The sequence below is a fragment of the Crinia signifera genome, chromosome 2, assembly GCF_055691185.1.
Source record: "Crinia signifera chromosome 2, ASM5569118v1, whole genome shotgun sequence".
NCBI lineage: Eukaryota > Metazoa > Chordata > Amphibia > Anura > Myobatrachidae > Crinia > Crinia signifera.
The window spans coordinates 313,722,462-313,729,570 of record NC_139218.1 but is presented as its reverse complement, the minus strand read 5'-3'; positions in this window follow the sequence as shown (position 1 = coordinate 313,729,570).

Genomic DNA, 7,109 nt, shown 5'->3' with positions numbered 1-7,109 from the left:
AGAACACAGCATCCCTAGCCTAATTCAACCTGACCCCAAACCTCACCCTAACCATAGCCTTTAATCTAAACCTGGCCTACACCAACCCTAATACCCTAACTTAATTTGTTACACCAATCCGAATACCATATCCCTAACCTTGAGTTTTCCCTCTTAGTGCTATAAAGAAGTTAATTAGAAGGTCACTGTGAGGTTGCATCTGCAGCACGGGCTCTGGTGTAGACACAAAGGGACGTATTGAAATGTTTGTCCCGCCAACAGCCACTGGAGGGCACCCAACAGAGCTATTCAAATGTAGCTCTGTTTGGGTGCAGAGGTAGCGAGTGGCTGTACATGAGCCTGACTGTCTCATACTACAGCACATGTATCGAATATTAAAAAAAAAAAAATTGGCAAATGAACGATGTTCATGCATTGATATGCTAATATTACTATATTCTATGAAACAACGCAGTCCTGGCCATTATATCCAAAAATAAGTGAATATAATCTACAGCGCTGTATCGTATGCTTTCTGGCTTTAGATGAGGATATCTAATTAACCCTTGTATTATCATAAATGCAGTCTTTACATTCCAGAATATTGAATGATTATCCCAATCTGAACTGTACAGATGTATCATAAAAAAGTCTTAATACCGAACTCCTTTCAAATATATATACTTAATTATAATCCACAAAGGGTGCACACTTCTCAGTCAATCCAAAAAATATAGGCTTGTTTGTTTATTAATTAATCAACACAGTCTAAAAAACAGTCCCTATTCCAGAAAAATATTTACATACATAAGGAGATGGACAGAGCTCACCGGACCTTCAGGGTTATGTAGCTGAATATCCTCAAATGGACTGATCGAATACCAGGGAATCACCGCTGGTGACCTCCTGCTATCCTAACCCTATATTACAGGCCTCTGGTTTTTTAAGGAGAGAACTAATGTTACAAGGCTTAAAAGGGATCCTCCAAAACTCTGCCACCAATATGGGGTTCCCCTCTAAACAGCCACATTGTACTCCACTCAGCCGCTTATCCGAGTACCTTAACTGGTATACTCTGTCCCCTGCCACAGGTAGAAACCGCCTCCAGTGTGGCACTCGCGCTTGTTGGCTTGGTTTCCCTGCAGCCGCTGTCAGAAGCCGATGTCCAGCCAGAACAGGGACAGTGTCCCAGCGTTTGTTACCCGGCGTCCTCTTTAGATGTTATTCCTTGGTGCAGGTGTCTCTGCCACTGGTATGGGACACCCCGGCATACGCACTTTGTTCTAAAATGATGTGCCGGAAAGGTGAAATTAATATTGTCCCAGCTTTTTTCCTGATAGCGTCCTAGATGGTTATAGGCTGTTTAGGAAGCGAAAACAGTCTCTCCTATGCTTCTGCGCTCCATCTCTTTGTTAAAATGAGCACCGCAATCCACATGGCTGCCGACGTGTTTCCTCCCTCCACGAGATTTTGTCAAGGCAGTCCTGGCCATTACCCACGTACCATAAAAAAAAAAATCCTACAGAATTCAATCATTACTTAGTAAATTACTTAATAATATATATTGTATGTGGTTTACATAGTCCCTGCCTGGTGCACTGTGAGTCTGCGACTGTCACCCAGAACCTTATTCCTTACTCAGGCAGTCAGTCTGACTCAGCCTCTGTCCCTCCATGCCTCGCTACTGGATGCTGGCAGTGGCAGCTGATACTGTGCTGAGGTAGGGTGGTGAACCCTTCCCTTTGATGCACAGTGCAGACAGTAGGACTCTGGGAATGTGGGTGGGTCAGTGTGACATTATGTGATAGTCACATATGCGCAGTTGCAAACAATCTGTTGGACATGCCTGCCCTAGGCCAAATGCTTCTGATCGAGAAATTCTGAAAATAAATATTAAATTAAGTGCATTGTGTTTATATGTGACAGTTATCTGGTGAGGGACAGGATTTGCTTCTGTTTGTCCACATATATTATTATTGGCAGCCACAAGCACTGGTTTTGCCTGGTACATTGACCATAAATAATATGCATTGATCCTGGTACACCAACCCAAGGCACCCCTGCAAGTGCCCTGAGGCACCCCAGGGTGCCTAGGCACACAGTTTGGGAACCACTTCCCTAAGTCCAATCTTTTCCATTCCTGACAGAGATTCTGCACATAAAATGAGGCAGGTGCAAGTAAAAGTTGGTTCTGGGGAAAATATTGGTCTAAGTCCAAAACCATTTGGAATAGATTCAGTGAAGCATAATGATGATATCCCAGTTTACATGCATGTTAGCTTGTAGGTGGGTACATCTGTTATATATGTAATTAAGCTTTGTTAATTTAAAGGCAAATAAGATAATTAGTGCCATTACGCAAACCTGAGAAATCAGTTGAACTAAATATGTAAAGAAAAATGTGTGTGTGTGTGTTCCAGCATACCTCTGGAATTTCTGGAGCAGTGTACATCAGACTTGGTACACATATGACTTACAATCTGGGAAGAAATACTGAAAGTAAAGACACCCCTAGCACCCCCGTGAAGGTCCTGGGGGCCCAAAAAAGTGGTCCGGCCACAAAGTGGGTCAGGTAAGCTAGAAATGGCAAAGTTGCATAATGTAGAGGGCATTGATTGGGTTCAGATTAGGTTCACGGCCACTTAGATGCCCAATCCCAACCCTGGGGGGACTCACAAAAGATGCGAATTAAACTCACTGATAATTCCTTTTTCTTCCTAGAGGTCCCATGGCAGCCATGACACTGGGATATTCCCCTTCCCTCCTAGATCAGATAGGATATTTTTATGGGACCGCCCACCTTGGGTATAATAGGCCCCTCCTCCTTCTCCCCTGTGTCTTTCGAGTGTCTTCGTACCAATGGTCCTGAAAAAGCACAATACATTGTACACAAGTGAGGGAAAACAATGGCTTCCATGGGATCTCTAGGAATAAAAAGGATTTATCGGTGAGCATAATTTGCATCTTTCTTCTACGATCCCCATGGCAGCCATGACACTGGGACATACCCAAGCAAAACAGACGGGAGGGAACCAAATAATGCACCTAAAATAATTTATTTACGGAGAGGATAGTCAACCTGACAGTGCCTATTGTAGAAAATGCTTCCCAAAGTGGGCAGAAGAAACATCAAGAGCATAATGATTTGAAAAAGCATGGACTGAGGACCATGTTACCGCCCGGCAAATCTCTGTCACAGAAGCTTTCGCCTTATTAGCCCAGGAGGTGGAAATTGCCTGAGTGTAATGTGCCTTTACAATAGTATCTCTGATCCAGCGAGATATGGTTTCCTTGGTCCTTCTGGAATTACAAAAAGGTGTTTTGTAGCCTAAAAGGTGTTTGTTCTTTCGAGATATATGGATATAGCTCTGACAAGATCCAGCAAGTGCCACACTTTTTGCTCCACAGTCTCTGGTTCAGGAAAAAAGTTGGGAAAGGTAATTTCCTGAATGAGATGGAAGGCAGACACTACTTTTGGTAAGAGATCTGGGAGCATTCTTAGTACCATCCTGTCTGGAAAGACCACTAAGTGAGGTTGTTCTATCCACAAGGCCTGTAATTTGCTTACCCTTCTGGCCGAAGTGATCACCACAAGGAATACTATTAAATGTTTATTAGCGGCTCAAAGGGACGTTTTGACAGAACTGTTATTAGCAAATTCAGGTCCCATGGTGCTGCTATAGATTTTACCGGTGGCTGGATTCTTTTCATAGCCTTTACAAATCTCTTGACAATCCTTTCTTCTGCCAATTGTCTGTCCAGTAGAACACTGAGGGCTGAGATCTGTGCTTTAATGGTAGCTGTGGTAAGACCCATCTCGAATCCTTCAAACAGGAATTGCAGCACCTTGTCAGTGGAAATATTAGAAATGTCTTCTGTAAACTGACCCCAAGAAATGAACTTACTCCAAGTAGTAGTGTGAACTAATGAAGAAACATTCTTTCTAGCTCTCGGCATCATATCCGATACTTGAGGAGATAAACTGTGACGCTTCAGAATCTGCCATTCAATCTCCACATTGATCGGTCTTTATGTAGACTAGGGCCTTGACACAGCAGATCTGGACTGTTTGGAAGCGTCCAAGGTTTCTGAGTCAACATTCTGAGAACATTTGAGAACCAGGCTCTTCTTGGCCAAAACAGTAGTATTGCCAACACTTCCAACTGATCTTCTCTGACCTTCTTTAGAACTTTGTTTATCATAGGGATCGGTGGAAAATGTAGCCTAGGTTGAACCTCCATTGCACCGAGAACGTGTCCAGGGTTAACACTTGAGGGTGATAATATTTTGAGAAGAAGTTGTTCACCCTTCTCTTGGAATAACAAGCCATCAGGTCTACTTCCGGCATCCCAAACCGATCCACCATCTCTATGAAAACATCCGCGTTTAGTTCCCATTCTCCTAGAGAGACTTTCTTCCGACTTAAGTCTGCGACCACATTCTTCTTCCCTGGTATATACACCACTGAAATAGATAGCAGATTCTTCTCTGCCCAAGTCATGATCTTCCCTGACAGAGCCATTAACTTCCTGCTCCGGGTACCACCCTGATGATTTATGTGGGAGATCATTGTTCTGTTGTCCGATATGATCCTTAAATGGAACATCAGAATCTTCTCCTCTAGAAGGCATATTGCTTCCCACACTGCTTGTAGCTCTCTTACATTTGATGAGTTCAGAGCTTCTTCCCAGGACCATGTCCCTTGAACTGACGCACCATCGATATGAGCACCCCATTCTATCAGACTGGCATCTGTGGTTAACACTAGGAAGACCGGATTCTTCAGACTGGACTTTCACACATCTAGGTTGCTTGTCCACCGTTCTAGTGACTTCTTTACTTTGTGATTTAATATTATTAACTGATGATTGCTGCCTCTGTTTCGTATAAGTGGGAGAAGATGCCATTGGAGAGACCTCATGTTCCATTGAGCCCAGGGTATTATGTGGCTACAGGAGGCCATCATACCTAACATTTGAAGGGCAAGTAATAGAGGAAAACATCTTCTTTGTAAAAGTAATTGTCAGATTTTTTTTTTCTAGAGAAAGGGCAATGGAGTATATCTTGGCGTCTATCCGTACCCCCAAACAATTGAATGTTTTGGGTCAGATGTAATTAACTTTTTTCTTTGTTGATGACCCAACCGTGTTGCTGCAAGACCTTTATCGTAAGATTGATACTCTGATTGACCTCTTCCACTGACTTTCCTGCAAGTCAGTGGAAGAGGTCAGCAAGTCGTCTATGTATGGCCAGATCTGCGCACTCTGCTTTCTTAGCTCTGCAATCAAGGCAATCAACACTTTTGTAAACCCTCTTGGTGATGTCTTTAGGCCAAACAGCAGACACGTAAACTGGAAATGTTGATTTCCCACTGTAAACCTCAGGAATTTCCTGTGTTTCAGATTTATCGGCACATGACAATATGCATCTCTGAGATCTAATATTATGCTAGATATTCCTTTCTTTTTATTCCAGCTACTATGGAACTCAAACTCTCCATCCAAAATCGTATCAGTCTTATGAAGGAGTTCAAGTCTCTTAAGTCTAGGATGGTTCTGAACCCTCCAGTGGCTTTCTCTACCAGAAACAGATTAGAATAAGAGCCCCTTTTCTGTTGACTTTCTGGCACCACTTCTATTGCCTTTACTTCTCCCCGGGGAGCCACCCTAGCCAGCTCCTGCTGGAATTGAGGTAACCCTGATAAAAATAAGGGAAAAAACCTACTTTGTCCTGACTAAATGGAGACAGGAGATAGACACAGGGGAGAAGGAGGAGGGGCCTATTATAACCGAGGTGGGTGGTCCCAGAAAAAAATCCTGTCTGATCTAGGAGGGAAGAGGAATATCCCAGTGTCATGGCTGCCATGGGATCTCTAGGAAGAAAAAGGAATTATCAGTGAGTTTGATTCACATCTTTTGTGCGGAGGACAGTCGGAGGATGTCGGAGGACGACCGGAGGACCAGGTGTGTATGTAAGAAAGATTATTCCCATCCGGAAAAATCCCTTATCCAAAATGCTCTGGTCAGGAGTTTTTTTGGATAGAGGATACTCAACCTGTATAGACAACCTATAATATAGGAGATACATAAAATTGCATAAGATGCAAATGAATCACAATATATCACTCAATTCCAGATACTGAAAAAGACCTATTGAATCAACAACCGCTATATTTACCAGTCTCTGTAGCAATATTACTTGTGGTAAAAAGATAGTGTTGAAATATCTTCCTGTTGAACAGTCGGTTCTCATTAATAATTAATGAAGATGTAGATTGTTGTGCAACACTCCATCTATAATCCTCATAGCACAAAGGAGAGGTAATGTTACTTCAGCTTAGTTATATGTTCAGCATCAATACCTTCACATTTAAAATTTAACACAAATGTCCCAGTTAGGAGTGAGCTCAATTTAGAAATTCAATAGGTCATCGCTGTTCAGCGATGGAGGGGTCAATTTACTAAGCCTTGGAAAGAGATAAAGTGGCTGGAGATAAGGACCAGCCACCCTGCTCCTAACTGGCACTCTGTAAACCAGGGGTTCCCAATCTTTTTGTAATCACGGCACCCTAGAGTATCAGAATTTTTCCAAGGCACCCCTAGGCCCCAAAAAATATATATCAAATTAAGTAGATTGTGTTTATATGTGCTTCTTAGGTTCAGTTATGTGGTAACGGGCAGGATTTGGTTCTGATTGTAAACCTTTTATGATTGGCAGCCACCAGCACTGGTTTTGTCCAAAAATAATTGATCATAAATAATTTGAATTGGTCCTGGACGACCAACCAGAGGCATCCCTGCAAGTGTCCCGAGGCACCCCAGCCTAGGCGCACAGTTTGGGAACCACTGCTGTAAACACTGCCTGTAACATGACAGTTATGAGCTGATTTGCTGGTACTTTATCTCCATCACTTTCTCTCTCTCTAAAATCCCGCAAACAAGGGGTAACAGGTGCCTTAGCACAGATTGCTCAGCACACACTGATGCACCTGCGATGTGTGCTGAGCAATCTGCGGAGCAGTGTTTTGCATATGCTGATAGGCGAACTAAGCTGGATAGAGAGTGCGGGACACACAGAGCGATCCATGCTTAATTTCGAAGCGACCTAGTCAAATACAGAGTGCCGGGGAG